At 44.0% G+C, this 21,903-nt stretch overlaps 1 protein-coding gene across 1 annotated transcript in view; it reads left to right on the top strand.

Moving 5' to 3' along the window:
• LOC121439847 (dedicator of cytokinesis protein 11-like) overlaps positions 1-21,903 on the top strand; it is a 200,977-nt gene that overhangs the window by 33,031 nt on the left and 146,043 nt on the right. The gene's annotated exons all lie outside the window — the stretch shown is intronic.

Here is a 21,903-nt window from a genome sequence, read left to right on the forward strand (position 1 = left end):
TGTGACTGGAGCTGGAGCCCAGGGCCTCACACCTGCTAGGCAGATATTCTACAGTGGAGGTTCTACAGCCTCTCTACAGGTTTTGAAGTGCTAAAATGTTTAGGAATTCATACAAATGTTACCAAAACTCGTGTCTTGGTTAGGAGTGTGCACTCCATGGTTAAGCAGCCCTGGCTTTGACTCCCTACCGTGTTACTTTTCTATTACTGCATGGCATAGTGCCACAAATCTAGCAGCTTAAAATAAAGCACACTTCCTAGTTCTCAATCTCTCTGGGGCAGTAGCATGGACAGGGCTCAGTAGGAGGCATTCCTCTGTGTCCACAGGTGGTGGGAGCACTGTCTTCTGGAAGCTTACAGCCTTTCCCGAGCTTGTGCAGGTTGGCTTAATGCAGTCTCAGCATTCAGTGGTTAGTGGTAGGAACTGATTCCATTTGCCGGCTGGCAGTCGGCAGCACCCACCAACTCCCAAAGAATAGTGTCAGTCCCAGCCTGTTGGCTGTCTTATTACATGGCAGTCTATTGGTCCAAACTCAGCAGGGGAGTCTTCCTCTTCATGATGAGCCCTGTCCATGCTTCTAGGAGCTATCGAATTCAGTTAGGCCTCCCTTTGATGATCTCAAAGTCAACTGTTGGATAGCTTAATTGGGGGAGCAGTATTTCCTAATACGCACAGTTCCCTCTTATGCAGATAGAACACAGAGACGGGCCTAAAGGGCATCCTAGAACTCTGCCCACTGCAGCAACTCCGTCTGTCACCTGAGCAAGTTGCCTTAGATCTCTCCTGCTTTCCCATTGATAAAATATGAGTTGTGGTAGTATTCTCCACCTTCCAAGGTTCTTGGTAGAATCACGTGAGATGACACACTCAACACATCTCCACATAGCCCAGGTGCTAACGGAGCTTTCCAGAAACACCAGAGTCAGAGCACAGAAGCACTTTGTTCTTTCCTTCTCTCCCACCTTGTCTTTACTCCTACCCATAATGAAATGGTTTTAAGGCTGAATGAAGCTTATGCTAACATGCTGAAAATGTTCGGTGTTTTCCCCTAGTGATTTGCGTTACTTCAAAGAGAGAGAGATGACACACACCTGTAATCCCAGCTCCAGGGAGGCTCCAGGGGCATGATTGTGAGTTCCCAGCTTGAGCTATAGAGTGGGACCCAGTGTCAAAACTAAAAAGGAAAAAGTGAAGCAATTTCTTAATATTTAACACTCAGATTTCTTACTCATTTGTATTAAGACGTGCAGGTAATGGCCTCTCTAGAAGTTTCCAGCTTGAATATTTGCTGAGTGAACACACGTAGTTCGTTTGGTTCATGGTTTTCTTCCCGTGCTAGGCCAGAGGTGTGTTTTCTAGATAACGTAACACTTTCGGGTGGTAGTCTGCTTATGTGAACCTGTCAGCGTGGAGCCAGGCGCAGTGGCGCACACTTTAAATCCCAGCACTCAGGAGGCAGAAGCAGGTGGATCTGTGTGAGTTTGAGGTCAGAGAGCAGCCTGTTCTGCATAATGACAACAGCCAGAGTTGCACAGTGAGCCCCTGCATTGAAAACCAAGAACAAATAAACAAACAAAAAAGAAAATCAGTTTGGTAGCTCAGTGATCTGTAATTGACAGTACTGGCTTTTGTTTTGTTTTGTGTATGTGGATGCGTGCTCGCTCATGCGTGTATGCGTGTTTGTATGTGTGTGGGCACATTTGCAGGTATGTATGCACTAAAAATGTGGAGGCCCGAGGTTGGTGCCCAGTGTCTTCCCTGATTGTTGTCGGCTTGTGTTTATTGAGGCAGGATCTCTTGGTAAATCCAGAGCTGGCCAATGCTAGTTAGCACAAGGAGCCAGTTCGTCCCAGGAATCCCCTGTGTCTGACTCCCTAGCTTTCCCGTATGTGCAGAAGAAGCAAACTCTAGTCCTCATGCTGGTCAGGGCTGGGGATTGGGGCTAGAAATATGGCTCAGCAGTCACAGTACAGTCATGGAGACTGTTTTTCAGAACCTGGCACCCATGTGGCAATCCAAGCCTCCTCCAAACACTTGTAGCTCCAGCTCTGAGAGTCTGAAGTTCTCTTTGGCCTCTGTGCACAGGTGCACATGTGTAACTTCCCACACAAAGACGTGAATCTGTTTTAAGATAGCCATTTTCCAGAGCTGCCCCGTGTTTCTGCCCTATAGACGAAAGGCGTTGGAGTTGTGCAGATGTGCCCTGAGTTTGTTCTCATGAGCTACTGAGTCATGGCCATTGTAGGGGATTTGAGTATGAGCACGTGGCCGTCTTTAGAAGAAATTGAGTGTGACTTCTTTCTTGTTGCCCAGAGGAGGAATTATGCTTCAATGTACTTAAAAAATAACCTCGTGTATGGCGTATGACATACACTTGTTTAGAAGGGTCCATTCGGCAAGCAAGAGAGGGGATAGGATGGAGAGCTGTAAAGACAAAAGAGCAGATCCTTGAGAAAAAGGCAGTGCTTAGGACTTGGGCTGTAGCTCGGTGGGAGAGCGCTTGCCTGGCATGAATGAGTCCTGGGCTCTGAATGACTGATGCTCCATGGGGTTGCCAGTCCAGTACTCTGGAAGCCAAAGGAGGAAGGTCTTGAATTTGAGGCCAGACCACCCTACATTGTGAGACCCCCCTCATCTCAACAAAGAAACCAAAATGAAAGGGTACGCTTGCAATTCAGAAGCTGACCCACTGCCGAAGGGTTTGATTCTTCAAGGCAGAAAGAAACCTCACAATAATGAAAAATACTATTTTTTCTTAAGTGTTGGCAATTCTGAGGGTTTGTGTCTTTAAGGGCTGCTGAGGAAAATGGAGCTGGTGAGACTGAGGAACCATGTAAGATCTCAAGTCATCATCACCTTGCCTGCACTCAGTGGGCTTGCTGCCATAACCGGTATGGAGCCTCTTTCTGTGGCTCCCTAATCCACCAGGGTTCAACAGCATCAGCTGCTCCAAAGCGGAGCCCAGAGAGAAGAAGTCATGAGTTTATAATCTTAAAGCTTCCATTTCTCATATAGCCTGAAAAGAGTAGAAAGCAATTTCTTCAAGCTCTCGGTTGGATCTTTGAAGATTTACCCAGGCTTTCTTTAAGAAACAAGATTGAGGCTGAGCATGGTAGTAGACAGTGATCTTAGGTCTCTGGAGTGAGTGTTCAAGGCTAGCCTGGGCTGTCTACTAGGTCTACATAGTAGTCAGTCAAGGCTACAAAGCAAGACCATCTTTTATAAAATAAATCAAAAAGAGACTGGGGTTTAGTGACACACATCTGTAATATACACATCTCTGATTCCTAGCACTTAGAGGTGTAGACATTAGGATCACTATCAGTTTAAAGTGAGCTTGGACCAGCCTGTGCTACATAGCAAAATTCTATTTCAAAACAAAACAAAACAAAACCCAGCACTTTGGTTTACATTAGAGGTCACTAGCCAGAGAATGAAAAGGCATCACCCCAAATGTTTGGAAAGATTTGCCACAGTTCTACCTGAAAAAGGACTAACATCTAGAACATATGAAGAACTCCTCCAACTCGACAACTGTGGAGAAGACTTGTTTTTAAATAAGCACAGGAGTTGAACAGACATTTCTCTTAGGGAGATTAAACACATGTCCAAATAAGCACATGAAAAGATGCTCAAGAAATGGAAATCTAAAGCAAAATTCCAGTGAGATACCATGTCCCACATATTGCAGTAATTGTTGCCCACCCCACCAGCCTTCACAAAAGAACCCTGCACAATAGCAGGGTTAAGATGTGGAGAAGCTGAAAGGTTGTCTGTCGCTGTGGAGAATTTCAGACTGGTGCAAATGTTGGGGAAAACTGCTTAGTGGTTCCTTAGAAATTGAAATATAGAACTGCCTCTAAATAGAATTAGGAACTTCTCACCAAAGAACTGAAACAGAGGCTCCAAAAGATATCTGTAGCAAGGTCCAGAGATGCGTTACTCACACTCACCAGAAGTTGGAAACATCCCGGATGAACACAAACCCCAAATGTGATAGATATGTCCAGGGGAATACGACTCAGTTTTACAAAATGAAATTCTAACGTCTATGACAGGATGGGCAAATCTTGAAAGCCTTGTGCAGGTGGCTCAGGCCAGACGGAAACGGAGCAATTTTGTACAATTCCAATTATGCGAGATATGTTGATGCAGCAAATACATCGAAATAGAAAACATAGGTTGCCAGAGACCAGGAGGAACAGAGAGTGGAGAGTTGGTGTTTAATGACTGTGAGGTTTCTGTCTGATTCGATTCAAAGTTTGGAAATTAGTATTGCTGACTTCAGAACAATGACTGTACTCTATTTTGGAAATTTGGTTTTCGAGATAGGGTGTCTCTGTGTAACCCCAGAGGGCTTCAACTTCTCAATCCCCCTGCCTCAGATTCCTGAATGCTGGAGTTAGAGACGAGCATCACTGCGCATGGCATGGGAGTGGACTTACTGCCACTGAAATACACCCTTAAAAGGGTGAGGGTGGTAGATAAGTAGTATGGAGAATTCCCCACAACAATAACCTCTCCTCAAATTCAGTACTTGTATGCTTTTGGACTGTACCAGGAATACTTAGCATTAGAAGTCTCTGAGGGAAACCCAGACACTGGAAGGGAAAGATCATCATGTCCCCATCCAGCACTCTGAAGAAGTATAGTTGATGTTCTCATTTCATCATATTTATTTTTAACCACCTTGCCTTTGTCAGTGAAATTAACAGTCATTCTACCACTTCCTGTGCAAGTGCACGGTGGTATCTGCTTGTTCCCTAGTGAACCTTCATGGTCTTCATGCACTGTTAGAAGAGAAAGCCAGACAGTGGGGGCACGTGTCTTTATTCCCAGCACTTGGGAGTTCGAGGCCAGCCTGGTTCCAGGATAGCTAGGGCTGTTTACACAGAGAAACCCTGTCTCAAAAATCCAGAGAGAGAGAGAGAGAGAGAGGGGGGGGGGGGGGAAGGACCTCAGAGTTGAGATAAACCTAGCTGTCATGGCCGGCATTCAGCCACCCAGTCCATCCTCAGCAGCAGTGGTTCCTCGGGCTGTGGGGGAGAACAGAGAACCTTGGGTCCACAGGCTGGCTCCATGAACAGTGTATCACAGGTTGACAAGTCTGTGGCTATTGTCAGACTACACACAGAGACCTGCAGCTGCGGCACACATTGCAGAGGTTGATTTACAACCTCATTATGCCAAGTGGGGCTCTTGGCTCCAGAGAGATGTTGAGGACTCTTACTAATTAATCCTTTCAGCTCCGAGTCCTTCTGCCCTCCCACATGGGTTTTTCTCCAGGCCTTCCAGTGGATAGACAAGCAAAGGGGAGAGTGCTTCTGAAACCTTACGAGGAGAATGATCACCTGTTTGTGGCTTGACCCTCTGGAAAGTGGTCACTGTCGGCTCGTGGAGTTCCCCAGAAAGCAGGGGCAAGTCCCTAACCCGGCTGGGGCTGCAGCTCCTACGGTGGATGACAGTGGGTTCCTGGGTGAGTTCTGGACTCTCTTTCAGAGAAAGCTGCACCTGGTGGAATGAGATTTTGAATCTACCTCTGCAGCGTGCGCCGCAGCTGCAGGTCTCTGTGGATTGTCTGATGATAGCCAGACTTCTCAACCCTGCTGTAGAATGGTATTCAGCATCCCCATGGGCACTGTCTGGCTTTTGGAAAGAGCTGTCTTTGCTCCCCCTCTTGAACTAGAGTATTATTGGGCAGTGGACATAACTTAGTGACGGGATACTTGCCTAACAAGCACATGATCCTGGATTTCATCTCCAGCACTACAAACAGGAGGGGAAGGGGGTGGGGCGGGAGAGGAAATCTCAGCAGAGAGTAGGCACAAGTGGCAAGAAATCTTTCAGCTGATTCAAGAAAATCAATAATCTTATTCTTTCCAGAATTATCTTGATTATGAAATATGTAGGCAGTGTTGGTGAAATAACTGCACCAAATAGATGTTTTTTAGGAAGCCACCAATGTAGGAGACCATACATTTACTTCCTAATATTATCATTGATGGAGAGAAGGACTTTATATCACAGTAAGTTTGTGAGAATATGAGAGAGATGATGAGGGGCTTTACATACAGTGATAGTTCGTGGACTATATGTTGTATCATAAGTGCATTTTGGGAGTAAAGGAAAATGTATTATTTTTAAAAAGTGACTTTTATGGACCAGTGAGATGACTTGACAGGTGAAGCCGCTGGCTGCCTGTCAAGCGTGATGAGCTGAGTTTGATCCCTGGTACCCACATGGCAAAAAGGAGAGAATTGGCTTCTACAAGTTGTCCTCTGATTGCCACACTTGTGCCACAAACGTATGCACATCACTTGTATCTAAAATATAGGAGCACTGGGTGGGTGAGATTACTCCAGCAGGTAAAGGCATTTGTCACCAAGCCTGATAATCTGAGCTTTATTTCTTGGGACCCAGAGGGTCAAAGGAGAGCTCTGATTTCCGACAGCTCTCCTCTGACCACTGAAATGGGGAAACTGACTGTCTATCTCTCTCTCAATAAACAAAAAATAAGTAAATGTAAAAATTAATAAAAAACCTGACTTATAATGGATTAATTGCTTCTCAAGCCTGTAATTGTATTATTCCTGCCATCTGTCTTTGCCCCCCCTCCCCCCGCCAGTTAATGCAACTCCAGACAGTCTAAGTGAAAAGATTCTACTTGATAATCTGGGGTTTGACACAGCCTATCCAAATTCTACCAAGTTTGTTTGTTTGAGACAGGGCTCCTTTGTAGCCCTGGCACCCCCTCGTGCTTGCGATGCTTCTGGCTCCTCCTCCCAACTGCTGAGATCATAGGGGATCACTACCATGCCCATCAAAATGCCTAGAGTTTTAAAATTTATATCCTTTATTTGCCTAGCAGTATGACATTTACATAATTCATGGATGTGTCTTAGAAATTAAAGGGAGTTTTTGAACACTCATCCAAAATTCCTTTTATGCTCAAGTTTCTCTGACATCATTTGAGACATTGTGGCTACCAGAAACCAGCTTCACATGCAATCTGAATCCAACTTGAAATCCAAATAGATCTGAGATTGAGGAACAACCGTCAGCAGTGTTCCCGCCCAGGCTGTGAGTTTCTAAGTGACTTTTATTTTCTGAGTTGTAGTTTTGGATTCGAAATTCTACTGTGAACATGTATCACTTTTACAATGATTGAAAATTAGAGTTCTCACACAAAATAGTTCATCTTGGGTATAGGAAAGCTAGCATGGCAATTGATTTTTTTCTTTTTTATTACTTTATAAATAATACCAATCAAAATTCCCACTTCCTTCCCTCCTCCCACTTCCCTCCTGCCCCCCCCCACTCTCCCCCCATCCCCTCCAGTCCTAAGAGAGGGCAGGGTTCCCTGTCCTGTGGGAAGTCCAAGGCCCTCCCTCCTACATCCAGGCTTAGGAAGGTGTGTACCCAAACAGTCTAGGATCCCAAAAAGCCAGTACATGCAGTAGAGACAAATCCCAGTGCCATTATCATTGGCTTCTCAGTCTGCCCCAGTTGTCAGCCACATTCAGAGGGTCCAGTTTGATCCAATGCTCATTCAGTCCCAGTCCAGCTGGCCTTGGTGAGCTCCCATTAGATCAGGCACACTGCCTCAGTGGGTGGACCAACCCCTTGTGGTCCTGACTTCCTTGCTTATCTTCTTTCTCCTTCTGCTTTTCAACTGGACCTTGGGAGCTCAGTCTAGTGCTCCAGTGTGGATCTCTGTCTCTATCTCCATCCATCGCCGGATAGAGGTTCTATGGTGATATTCAAGATAGTCATCAGTCTGACTAAGGGACAAGGCCAGTTCAGGCACCCTCTCTTCCACTGCCCAGGGTCCTAGCTGGGGACATCCCCGTGGACACCTGGGGACCCATCTAGAGCCAAGCCTCTATGGCAATTGATCTTATCCTTTCTTGTGTGACACATTCCTTTGAGATTACCAGAAGCTCCAGACTCTTCTGAAGGATGTAGAGCTGTACACATGGTGCTGTCAATGAATTCTTTCCATTTATGAAACTCAAGTTTCCTATTCTTCCAGGCAAGTGCTCTGTCGCCGAGCTCTCTACTAGTCTTTCGCAGGCCTGTGACACAGGGGCCTGGAGTACAGGAGGCTTGGAAGGAGTTAAGGCAAAGCCTTCCGGGCAGGGCTGGCAGCTCAGCTAAACTTAGAACCTGAATCAGCAAGGAAGCCTATGGGCACCAAACTGGGATTTTCCCCTAGGAACAGGGCACAGCAGAGAGAACAGCGAGGAGGCTGATCTGGGGCTTGGAGTGGTGGCAGTGGCGGTAGATGTAGTTTAAAATGACAGGGGGTAAATGAGAGCACTCTTGGCCTTTAGGCTTCAGTTCCCCTGACAGTGGAAGTAGGACCCTAGTGCACTCTCACGCAGAGAGCATGACAATGATGTCCACCAAGCTCAAGAATATATAAGACAGAAGGTGCGGAGGGATAGTGTTTTGATAGTGGTATAGTAACTCAGTCAGTGCTATAGTGTAGAGGCCCCCCATTCTCATGGTAGAGTTTGCAGGAAGTGGGGTAGGTACTGCCAAGTGGGGGTGCTTAGATAAGGGCAAGGGGGAGTGCTGGTTGTAGCTAAAGCCTCTCGATTTCTGAGCATGTATGACTGTATTTTGGAGTGCTTTTAGCAGGAGCAAATCAGCGAATGTTCTTGTGGGCACATTCAGTTTACAGGCTAAATATGAAGTCAACAGTGGGAGAGGGAGGTGAGGGGAGAGGCTGAAAGGCTAATTGACTGTTTGGGAGAAAGCCTATTGATGAACACCACAACCAGTATGAATGGACTTTTGCTTCCTCTCAGTTTTAACTCAAATGCCCAAACTGACACCATTTTCAACGGCCCAGCCCTGGTATTTCTTTGTGCAGGTATACCTTTTCCTCGGAAAACTTCCTCTAGAGATCTATGAATGTATCCAAAGAGTAATGGGTGGGTGATGTTCATGCTATTCACATGTACAGGGCAGGGCTCCTCGATCACTCCCTAATGAGTGTCTCTCAGTGAGTGCTCATCTTGGAAAGACTACAAGGGGAAGACAGTCCTAACGCTGAGGGTTCGAAAGACATTGGCAGTTGGGTCTGTAGCTTCCTCATTCACTCTTTCAGGATATAATGTGGGGGCACTGGGGACCCAGCAGTGACTAAGTCCAACAGCCTGCCACCTCAAGGCTTTCTTTTTTTGGTGGGGAGGGTATGGGAGAAAATTGAAGAACACTGACGGCATCAGTGCCCTTCAGTCGTGGGCTAGGATGGCAAAGGAAGCAAGCTACTGGTTCTGTGCTTCAGGAGGTGAGCACCATTGGATATCAGGGGCTGGCCACATGTACCTGCATAGATCAGGTAGCTTTACAGGACTTTGTGGTGTAGTGGAAGGGAGAACCAAATGGAGGAATCAGGGCCAACAAAAGTGAGATCATATGAGCTACTAGGAGCGATGGCCACTCTAGCTGGAGGGCATAGGCTGGAGAAGGGGATTAGAGGCCAGATCACAAAGTGTCTTAGAGACTTTTCTCAGCAGTTCGGGTCTTATGCAGCAGGTTCTGAGAAGCTGCTGAAGGAATTTAGACAAAGGAATAATGTGAGTTGACTTTCATCTCATGAAAAGTTTAACTGATTTGGATCAAATTGGCCAATGAAGAGGTGTTGGGAACAAATTCAATCACAGATTGGCAGCTGATCTTTTCAGAATGAACTGTTCGGGTTAATTTAGTCTGTCACAAGGGAGATAGAGACAGGCATTCTCTCGGTGTCCTTTAAAGAAAGGTTCTTCGTACAAAAGTTCCTGCTTGCTTTCCCTCAAGAGTTTTGTATGCAACTCTAATGAGCAGGTTTTTTTTTTATAATTCTGTGCATTGCTCCTGGAAAATAGAGACAGTGGGGTACATTTTTAGATTATGTTGTCATTTTATGGATTAATTTCTATTATTATGGACATTTTGGATTTCAGTGCATAAATATGAGCAAAACATTCCCTTGCTTAAAGAAAAAAAACAACTTCTGCTGGCTCCGCACTCCTACACCAAGAGACAGTCTCAGGCCATTTTCTTGGTGCCTGCTGCCCTCCGTGAATGGACCTCACCAGCTCAGCTGCTCCATCTCCCTTTGCTGCACCCCAGCAGACTCACGAACACCATCCTCTATTCTCTGCTTACTGTTTCTCCCATGCTGCTTTGCTCTCCTCGCCTGCTGCAGGATGATGGTCTTCCATTGTCTGGGTAGTAGCCCAACTGCTTCTTTCTCCCTCACCAGCACTGTCTCCCTTATTGGCAATCCACACAGCACTGTCTGTATGCCTTGATCTGTTGTGGAACTCTGAGCTCCAGCCATGGCATGGCCCTTGCTGTATTGAAATTTGAGCAGCTGGAATGACCTGCAGGAGGCTGTCAGGAGGCTGGGCTTGCTAACATTCTTCATTGAGTAGAGGGAGGGCTCTGGTGACACTCCAGGAGAGGTTTGCTAGCCCGCCCCCTCCCTCCTCCAGGGTATATAAACAGTTAACAATTACCAGGGATCGGGGAGGGCTGTTTGCTGATAAGTTGCCCACCCTTCTGTGAGTAACTCCAACTAACCTCATTGGTTCACCAAGCTAGACTTGGGTGAAATCAGTTTCCTGGTATGTCGTTGGTGCCCTATTTGAAATACATACATGTTTATCTCTACCCAGGAAAAGTTAATGTGGTACCATGCCAGTCCTGGCCGTGTCTCAGACTAGCTCTCTGTGGGAAAGCATGGCCGTCTGCCCCTCTAGTTCATGGACTCACCGAGGGCTCTGTCTGCATGTTGTTCATCTTTCAACAGTTCGTAACTCACTGCCTCACCCCTGGCTGAAGCTCAGTGTGACTAAGTTAAATGGTTTGTGTTTTATTCTCTAAGTACCCTGGATGAATCCCGAGGGGACGACTGACCAGGGAGCCTCACTTTTGTAGCAGGTTGGCCAGCAAAAGTTTTGACTGAGGAAGGATCTTCTCACACACCAAAATCTAACTGTGCTATTGCTAGGGTTTCTGTCCTGGGAGCCTATCTCTGAGGCGACACTGGAGGGTTTTTATCTTTTTGAACATACAAGGAAGTGAAACTTTTTTATGTTTTAGCTTTCTTCTTAATTATCATTAAACTTAGCATACAGGGCAATTGGGTTTCACCATCCCTCAGTATACTATAGGTGTTCAAGAAGCCTTTCATAGGTCTTGACCCTTAATACTTCGAATTCTCTTTCTTTCTATTTTGGTTTGGTTTTGGTTATCTCAACACAAGCAGGAGTTCTCCAAGAAGAGGGAACCTGTGTTGAGAGATGCCCCCATTAGACTGGCTTGTAAGAAAGCCTGCGGGGCATGGCCTTGATTAATAAGTGACATGGAAGGGCCTAGCCCACTGTAAACAAGCTTTTCTGAGGTGTGAGAAAGCAAGCTGAGTGAGTCACGGGAAGCCAGCCAGTAAGCAGCGTTCCTCCACGGTCTGCTTCCTCTCTGCTTTCGTTCCTGCCCTGACTTCTCCATGACTGACTATTGTAAGATGAAGCAGACCCTTTCCTCTCTAAATTGCTATTGGGTGGTCAGTGTTTTATCACAGCAGTAGGAAGCAAAAGTAGGCCCCAGCGCTCGCTCTCTCTCTCTCTCTCTCTCTCTATCTCTCTCTCTCTCTCTCTCGTGTGCTAACTTCTTGGGATCAAACACAAGAACTTGCTCATGTTAGCCAAGCTATTCTACTAGTCAACTAAACCCCTACCACACCAGGACTCCTTTCAAATACTGTCTCCAGTCATAGGACATTTGTCATAGGGAAGAGAATTGGCTTACAGAAGGATTCAAAGATCATAGTTATGGCAGGCTACCCAAGAGATGGTTACCCAAGGAATGCTGGTCAGATTGAACACCCTTCCTAAAGATAGATATAAGCCAAGCCACAGAAGAAGTCCTGATAATGTGAACAAGGGAGTGAGAGATGTGTGTTGGGAAACAAATCAATTGTATTAATAGGGGAGTACATGTTAAGCTTCTTTAAACCAGACTAAAGCAACATGGGTATGATTGTAGATTGGCCACCGAGGAGGCCCATCTGCCCAGGGGGTGTGTGGCTTAAGAGGGCAGTAAAATAGATAACCACACTGAGGCAGGTGTGGCTGTTGGGTTATAGGAGGATAGATAGGATTAACATGGATTGGCTCACTATGTCCTGGAATATTATTCAAAGAAATAGGAAAGCTCCCAACTTTAAAGAAAAGCCCAAGGTGCATTGCCTTTATTCTCTTGAAGTAGCTTTCACAGTGGATTATCTCATGTAGTGATGCCAGCTTCTTGGATTGGGAGGGGGTTCACAAAAAAGGGGCAAAAAGACGGGGGGGGTCATTTTAATTAAGGAGTAGACGCAAGATGACCAATTATGGGAAGACTAAAATATTTGTCACAGGAAGTCAAATTTTTGTCCTATTCACGGTTCATTTTCAAACTGGGGCTTTTCAGTTTTCTTTAGTTCGTTATCAGAAACAAACCAGTGAGAGGCACAGACCGGTGGAGCAACCCAATGTGGAAAATTATTTGTGGCTGCACTTTCAAAAATGTAAACAGTAGTGTTCTGATGATGCTAAAACAAACTGTAGGTGCTTAGTTTTTCACTGTCTGTACATCTATGGAATATCTGTGTATTTGACTTTTTCTGCTGAGAATACAAAGTATGTTATGACTGTTTATAAGTATGGAAAAAGTCAGTGAGGGTTTTTTGTTTGTTTGTTTGAGGCAGGGTTTCTCTACATAGCCCTGACTACCATAGAACTCACTCTGTAGACCAGGATGGCCTCAAATTCAGAGACCTACCTGCTTCTGCCTCCAGAGTGCTTGGAATTCAATGTATGTGTCTTCACCACCCTGATAGTGAAAATATTTTTTGAAGGTCAAAACTGGCCTTGTCATCCTGGGCTTACATAGTCTCTCTCTCAGCTCCCTAAATAGCTGGGACTGTAGGGGTGGGTCACTGTTCCTAGCGAGAACTTTATCGTTTTTTGCAGTTCTATGATGAACACAAACTTCCAAGGAAGGTTGGAATTAGTTGATAGGCATGGAACAAATTGTTTGCCATAATTGTGTCTGTCTTGAGAACTTGTCCAAGTCTTTGGTTTTTCTGGAAAGTTGTTATGTTTTACCAAGGTGCCTTTTTCCCCTATCAATAATGGTGTGCTAAGAATGAAAAATAGTATTGTTCTAATTGACATCCTCTCAATTTATTCAAGTTCTTTTGTTAATTTCCCCCTGTTCTTGTCTTCCTTTTGAGCCATTTAAAACTTATCAGCATAAAGTGAATGCCAAGCCAGGAGGCACTGAATCCAAATCTGTTCTTGCTTGAGAGCCAGTGGATTGAGTCAGCTTAGACTCATTGACTACAGCAAAGTTCATCAGACTTCTCCTTACCCCTTTGGGGAGAATAGGGATTATTTGTATACTATCTGAGTTAAAGCAAGCATGGAACCACTCATAGAGCATGAATACAGTCATTTCTTTAAAATAAAATCTTTTTGAGTATTTCAGACTAGTTCTCAAAATAAATAGCAAGTAGACTTGGAAAGGGGAAGTAATTTTGCATTAAAGATGTCCCGTGCGAGGGGAGCAGAGAAAAATGTAGAGCTCAATAAAAATCAATAAAAAAATTTCCTGTGCTAAAGTTATAAAATTGGAAGAAAATAGGGAGGGGTAGGTAATGTAATTTTTCCTGGTTGTCTTTATGTTCAATTTTAAGTACCTTTTGAAATCTCCTTTTGTTGTCTCTTAGAGTTGTAAGTCATTCCTTAAAGTTGGAAACTGAAAATTGGTTCTGAACACTGTTTGCTCTCCTGACCTCCTGGGTGGCCATTTTGGCTTGGAAAACTTGTACACAAGACTGACTCTTTGTATTATGCAGCTGGCTGTCCCCAGGAACCACAAAAGCTGGCTTTGGAGTTCTCACGGCTCTCTGATAGGTTCTGTGGAGGATACTGAGATGAATTAGATACGGTCCCTTGACAATATCTTACTTTTTTTTTTTGTAATTCGATTCTTCCCGCTTGAATCTGCCAGCTCCTTTCCTCAAAGTAAAATATCCAAGGTGTTAATCCCTACTCATTGGAGACAAATGCTAAATTGGAAGCAACAGCCGGGAAATGCAAAACTCCTTATCCAATTAAGATACAAGCTCGCCTAGTCAGCTATGCTCAGCATCAGGGTAAGAGGGGAAGGTTTAATTTTGCTTAAAAAAATGATAAGGTATCTCCAAGTTTTAGAAAGTACCAAAATGTAAAGTCCACAGACGGAAACAAAACATGGTAGGCAGGATCAAGAATGAAGAAATATTAAGTATCTGTGGAGTTTCGAGTGCACAGGTTTATGGGTACATAGTATGGTTAAGAGCACTTATCCAAGCTGGGTGGTGGTGGTACACGCCTTTAATCCCTGTGCTCAGAAGGCAGAGACATGAGGATCTTTGTGAGTTTGAGGCCAGCCTGGTCTACAGAATGAGTTCCAGGATAGCCGGGGCTATATAGAGAAGCCCTGTTTTGAAAAACAAACAAACAAACAAATAAACAAACAGAGCACCAATACAGCTCCATAAATATGAGGCATTCAATCTGCCTAAACCTCAGTTTCCTTATATGTAAAATGAATATTTAAAAAAAATAGAAAAAAAAACCTTCCTTACAGGATTTTTGACTTGTGTGGTGCTTAACAGTCTGTGTCATGGTGCTGGGTCTATGAGGCCAAGCACAAGGTATTGCTTTTCCTCCCCACCAGGAGTTTAAGGTTCTGTTGAGAAAATTGAACACCACGAAGTAGAGTGCCCAGGCAAAGTAGTACGAGTGCATGGCGCAGCCAATGGTAAAAACACCGCGGCTAAGAGAAGAGGCACCTTAGGCTTATCTTGAGAGTAGTATGAGGCCTGGGGACATGGCTCAGTGACTAAAGCACTCACCACACAACCATGAGGACTTGGCTCAGGATCCCCAACACCCACATAAAAGCTGGACAGGCATGGTACCTGTTTGCAATCCTAGTCCTCTCAAGAGCTAGAGAGCAGAGATCCCCAGGGCTCTGCCTATCCAGACTAGCTGAATAAATAAATAAAGCGACTAATCCAGAAAGATAGCTGATAGCAACCTGGGGCCTCTACATGCAGATGCACCTATACCGTCACACGCATGTGTGTCCACACATGTGAACAGCCGTACACACATGAACTCACATAGATAAGAATAACAAATTGCTAAGAGTCTGAGTTTTCTGGGATTGTGTGTGTCTCTCTGTGTGCACGTGCCCATGTGTGCATGTTCTGATAAGGACTTCCTACATAGTTCAGCCTGGCCTCAAACTTGTAATCTTCTTGCCTCAGCCTCCTGAGTGCTAGGACACCAGGTGTACCACCATGTCTGGCTTTCTTCTAGAGTTTATGAACACGCAGAAGTGATCTGAGTCTGCATATCCTCACACAAGGAAAGCTTCTGATTGAGATAAGTGCTAGTAGATGGATTCCCATGTTTTTATGTGTAAAATGCTTTGTGCCAGCTAGAAGCAGCACTGGCCATTGGTGTAGGTATGATAGAGACGTAGGAGCCAAGTGTGGCTTCAAGTTAAGACAGCTTCTAAGATCCAGTCATGTGTCTTGGGTTTATCTGCCTTCTGCACTGTTGGGGTTTCTTAAGGGGCAGGTCTAATTCTTTTTATGTCTGGATCACCAGAGCTTAACTTAAGCTGGACCTTAGTGGGGACCCAATAAATGTGCCACATTCTGAACCTGCTCTGTTTGCTCTCCTGCCGGAAATTCCATGCCCCCAGTGGCCATTTTGAGTGCAGAGGGTTATTTTAAGGTATTCTCTGGAGAGGACACTAGAAGCTGCTGTTGAGTGGCTAAAAGGGGGAGGGGGCTGAATGACAAGGGACAGTGCAGAAAGTTCCAAGTGAAGTGGGTGGAGGAGCCATGGGACGGAGTGACTCATCTCTTTTTTCTTCACACTATCAACTTCCATAAAAATGTTCAGCAAGGCATGGTGCCCTATGCCGGTGATCCCATCACTTGGGTGGGTTGCCATGAGTTTGGGGCTGGCCTGGGATACCTAGTAAGTCTCCCATTTCTCTCTAAAACAACAACAAAGGAATAAGACTAAAGAACTCAGATACCACTGAACATACAGTCCTGTCTCAAAACTACACACATGAAAAATTGAACCAAGTCACCGTCTTAAAACATTTGTTGCCTTGCCCGTCCACACACGGAAACCTAATGTGGCGGATGGGTTGGGCCAGGTGCTGGAATTGGCCCCATGCCTCGCTGCTAAGCTTTCTGATCTCCCTCCCAGTATGATAAAGAAGGGATTCTGTGCAGCCAGTCCTCACTTTAGAGTGGCAGAAGACGCATTCTCCGAATTCTTCAGGAGAACTGGTTTCTAAAATAGAAGATTTATTGGTAAACTCATGACCTTTAGTGCAATACCTCAGCAGAAGTAAGTTGGGCTGGGTTTGGTGGTGTTGGTCTGGAAATACGAGGTTATTTGTGGTTTAAGTTTTATTGTTGCTTACCGTGGTTGTAGATCTGTGTGGTGTGTGCGTATGTGGCAGGGTTTGTGCAGATGTGCCAGGGTATGCGTGCAGAGGTCAGGGAGCAGCTTTGTAGAGGAGGTGTGGGTTCCCAGATGTAACTGAGGTGGTCAGGCTTCTGTGACAAGTGCTCCTCATGCCCCTTCACGGAGTTGTCTTAAATGAATGGATCTGTGCTTATGTTCCTAATGATAGTCTACACAGGCTGACTAGCCATGTATGCTTTGGGACAGACTCAGTGATTGCACTGTCCACACCAGTGGGTACTCCATCAGCTGCAATGCAAGAATGCACATTTGCTCATGTTTTAGGATTACAGACATGGTTTTGTACTTTGCACATGCATAGTTAAAATGATGAAAGATCCCCACAATGGATGTGTACTAATTGCCACAAAGAAGAATGTCCCGGTTTTGATGCCGTGGATAGACCCTCAGTTGGGATCCTTTCTTTCCAGTCATTTTGCCAAGGGGCATCCTGCAGCTGAATCTATACTGATGGTTTTTCTGTTTTTCCCATAATAGAAATAGTAAGATGTTCTGTTTGTGAAGTATGTGCTTCTTCCTAGTTTTAGGATTTACACCCCGAAGGCTATTGAAAATTGTCACTAGAACTGGCTAAATAATGATTTATTTGCCTTTACAGGAGGCTCAGAAAGCTTGTATTTTTTTTAAATAAATGCATCTCCATAGAAGTGTTTTTAGAGCTGGGATTGAGCCCTCTACCACCGAGCTACATCTCCAGATTCAGTAAACATATTTGATTTGAGGATTGCATACCCATCCATTTAGTGTGTGAAACACTGACAAAAGGAACAAGACCAGGAGTTAGAAGATGGAGTTTGGGTCTGCAGTGTAGCTCAGTCCTGCCATGGACCAGGTCCTATTTCTAATGTGGCAAAAAGAAGAAAGAATCTGAGCTTGAATGGTCATAGTGGTGCTTCTGCTGATATTGTCAGACAGCTGAGCCACTTCCGTCATGTAGAAAGTTAAAAGTGTGTGTACTTGATGGTCCTTCAGTCATAACAGCAGAATGCAGTTGTGAGTGCTTTCCTAATATTGCAAAGTGATCTTTAAGTGAGCAGAACAGCAAACGCTAAGATTGCCACTAGCAAGTTATGCCAAGGGCTCAGTGAATGAGAACGTTCAAAGACAGATCGCTTTGTTTTCTTTCCCTTGATGAAAACTGAGTAGGTTCCAGATTTAGGTTGACTGCTTTCTTGTCATTCCTTAGGAAGTCAAGATGGAAACATTTGCTTACTTTACTCCAGATTGCATAAGCGCCTTTGCCTTTTGTCTAACGCTGTTATGGACTCGTGAAGCTACGCTGGGGCCTTGTTGTTACTCGAGCGATTAGTAAAGTCTGGTTTATTATGATACAGTTTTCTGGGGTTATAAAAACAGTCTTTGTAGGCTAATCATTGCACAAACTAAAAGGATAAATAGCAAATATGGAAGAAAATCCATATTCTCTCCCTCTCTCTCTCTCTCGATAGTGTTTCTCTATGTAGCCATTGTTGGGTCTCATTATGGATCAGGCTGGCCTTGAACTCATAGAAACCCACCTCCCAAGTGCTAGGATTAAGGAATGCTCAGCTTTCTGTTTTTAATTTAAAATATTTTATTGAATATCTCTCTCTCTCTCTCTCTCTCTCTATATATATATATATATATATATATATAATGTTTTTTTGATCACCCCCCCCCCGAAAAATCTGTAAGTGTGGTAAGAACTTTCTCTTTTTCTGTTTGGTAATCATAGAATGTAGTATTAAGGGCGGCGGGGCCTCTTCCCCAGCACCCTAGCCGCCCGCTCGGCTAGCTTATGCCCGAAATAACAACACACAAACTGTATTCATTTAAACACTGCCTGGCCCATTCTCTTCTAGGCTAATTCTCACATATTAATTTAGCCCATTTATAATCATCTGTGTGTAGCACCCCAAGGTGCGCTTACCAGGGAGATTCTAGCCTAGTCCATCCTGGGTCGGAGCTTCATCCTGGGAGCGGGGCATGGCGTCTCTCTCTGAGGCGTCTGCCCCCGAGAGAGCTGTGGAGTCTCTGACTTCACTTCCTCTTCCTCCCAGCGTTCTGTTCTGTTTACTCCTCCCACCTATCTTCTAACCAATAAAATGGGCCAGGGCAGTTCCTTTATTAGCCAATGACCTTCCTCCAATAGAAGACAAACAAAATGACCAAAAAACAAACCCAAACTCAATAAAGGTTATGGTGTAGGAAGAACCTCTGTTAAATCTATTAAATCATGAAGTTCCATAAGTAAATCCAACCTTTTCCTTGTCTCTGATGATTTAATCCATTTGGAAGGGAAAGATAGTATTTCAGGCCTCTTTTTTTTTCCTCATATGGTGAAGCCTGGTTCGCAGGTCTAGCTAGGTTTTCTTTTAAGACAGTGGTTTTCAACCTTCCTAATGCTGGAACCCTTTAATACAGTTTCTCATGTTGTGATGACCCCAACCATAAAACTATTTTCATTGCTACTTCATAACTGTAACTTTGCTATTGTTGTGAATCGTAATCTAAATATCTGCTGTGCAGGATATCTGCTATGTGACCCCTGTGCAAGGGTCGTTCGATCCCAAAGGGATTGTGATCCATGGGTTGAGAATCAGAATCTTTGGGGAGAACACTGTGGTCCACAGAGTAGTTACTCTAATTCTTCTCATATCTTGCTGCCTGTAACAGAGGAAATAGAAATGAAGACCTAGAACATTAGGTTGAAACTGTTTGAAATGAAAAACAAACCCCTTTTTATGTGGTATGCATATGACTTTTAAAACATAGGGAAAATGTTTATTTCACTTTTAGAAGGCATATAGTGTTTACATCTAAACACATGATCCTTTGTACCATAGGCTTATTTTATACTAATGTGCTATTAGAAGCCAAAAGAGGAATTTCTTTTTGTCATTTTACTGAGTTACTTGAAGCAGATACATGTGAGCTTCCTGTACAGCCTAGTTAATGGATGCTAATTCATTAAGTTAGGCCTTGACTCTGAGAACTATATTTAATTTATCTTATTTTTCTAACTCTTTGGTATTGAGGGCTGAACCCAGGGCCTTTTGCATACTAGGTAAGTGCTCTACTATTGAGATACACCCAAACCCTGTTTTTTTCTCAGACAGAGTCTCAGTATGTACCCCTTGGCTGACCTGGAATTCAGTATGTAGACCAGGCTGGCCACGAACTCAGGGCTCTGCCTTCTTCTGCCTTCTGTGTGCTGGAGTTAAAGGCATGTATCACCATGCTCAGCTTATTTTTCAACATTTAAGTGACACATAAAACCATGGAAAATCTACATACTAATGAGTACCATGTAATGCTAAAAATATGTATATATCATGCAATGTTAAATCATGTTAAATATATATATATATATATCTTTAAACGTGTATCATATCTTTGTGGTGAAGGTTTAATATGTCTTCTTAATTTTTTTTCCAAGACAGGGTTTCTCTGTGTAACAGCTCTGGCTGTCCTAGAACTTGATTAATAGACCAGGCTGACCTCAAACTCACAGAGATTCACTTGTCTCTGCCTCCTGAGTGCTGGGATTAAAGGTGTGTGCCACCACTGCCTGACTGTCTTTTTGATTTTTTAGATTCATTTTATTATTAGTTTTTGTGTATAAGTGTTTTGCAGCAGATGCATGCCTGGTGCCAAGAAAATGGGGAGCCTTTATCTGGGTGTTGGGTCCTTTGTAAGAACAAGTACTCTTAACCACCAAGCCACCTTTCCAGACCCAATGTAATATATCTTTAATGTGGAATTTCCTTATTCACCTTCTATTAATACAACTGAAATAATTTCATTAAATAAAACATCCTGATTAGAAATTATTGACATATATTGTTTAAACAATTAACATGTAATTGTTTGAAATAGCCTGTAGAGGCATGGTTTTAACTGAGTCTGGATATCTCGAAGTTCATTCCATAATTAATGCTTGAATGTCTAGGGGGCACGGGTGTTTTAGGTGCTGTTGTTATGACAGTGACCAAATAAAAGCTTTTCCTTGGCTCCAAGGCTAGCAGTTCACAACCGGATCTCACTGGAAGGGGAAGGCGGGGCCTTCATCCTTTCTCCCTTTCTTCTCATCGAGATGTTTAGTTTGGTTTTCTATTGTGGGAAGTTCCATGCCTTTGAATAGGCAGAGAGGAAAAAATAGAACACAGTATGTTCAGTGAAAGAAAATGACAGACAGGTAGGTAGTGGAATAACCCAAGTTCAAGACCTTGCACAGTAATATCTTTGTGTATTTCTGAGTGAGGGGGGGACTGCAGGAGAGAACGCGTGTGAGTCTTTTCAGGTACACACCTAGTGTTGACTTTTGCCTCTGAAGATAGGCAAATGATTTAACCTGAGTTAAATCCAGAGCTTTCCCAAATGTAATGTGTTGGAGCCGATTATACCTGTTTCGTAGGTGGTTAGGAGCATTGCACTGGAAGATAGACAGCAAACAGTTCCCTGCTCATAGAGAACACTCTGTTGGCGATTGATGACTGCTGAGCGAGGCTCAGATTTCTTCAAGGACATGAGCCCATGCTCTAGTAGATGGTCCCACACCCATGCACTTACAGACAGCACTAATGGACTCAGTGGCATTGTAAGAGACAAGTTGAGAGAGGAAAGTGGAGGGAAGTAGGAGAAAAATTGGAAGGGAGAGTATGGGTGTGGACTTCATCAAAGCACATTACGTGCATGAATGGATACTAAATACAATACTTCTAAAGGAATCCAGTTGGTGCTTTTATTATTATTACTCCTCTTCCTATGTCATATTATACTCAGCTTTCATTGACCCAATCCTTGTAACAAGAACCTCAGACTGGTACCCTACTATCGCTTAGCTCTCTGACAGGAGTCCGTAGCCTTTGCCTCCTGAAACCTCACCCTCTCAGGCCCCGTCAGCAGGATTAAGCATCTCCAGGTCTCGTGCTTGCCCTAGCAAAGCTGGAATGTAATGCACTCTTTGGCTTGTGTATCGGGTACAGAGAGGGAGCTTGGATGTTGAGATTTTTTTCCCTCTTAGTTACCCAGCAAACAGTGCACATTTGTGAAATGACTCACAGGCTTTTAAATATACCATTTCTGTTTGACTTCACATTTAGGGAATTTTTGGAAGACATACAGATATATAGAATATGGTGTTATTTCTTTAGAATTCTTATCTATAGTAAGGAGGAGTTTGTTTATGCATGTCCTTGTGTTCACTTGTGTTTGCTATGTGTATGGATGCACTTTTAGAGAAGGTTTCTCTTGTTAAAGTAACTTTATGTACTTGGTATCAACAATCACCTCTTTGCGGAATAGCATATCTTTG

Source organism: Microtus oregoni, unplaced genomic scaffold (assembly GCF_018167655.1).
Source record: "Microtus oregoni isolate MIOR12 unplaced genomic scaffold, Mior012 000063F_ref0000156, whole genome shotgun sequence".
NCBI classification, from domain to species: Eukaryota; Metazoa; Chordata; class Mammalia; order Rodentia; family Cricetidae; genus Microtus; species Microtus oregoni.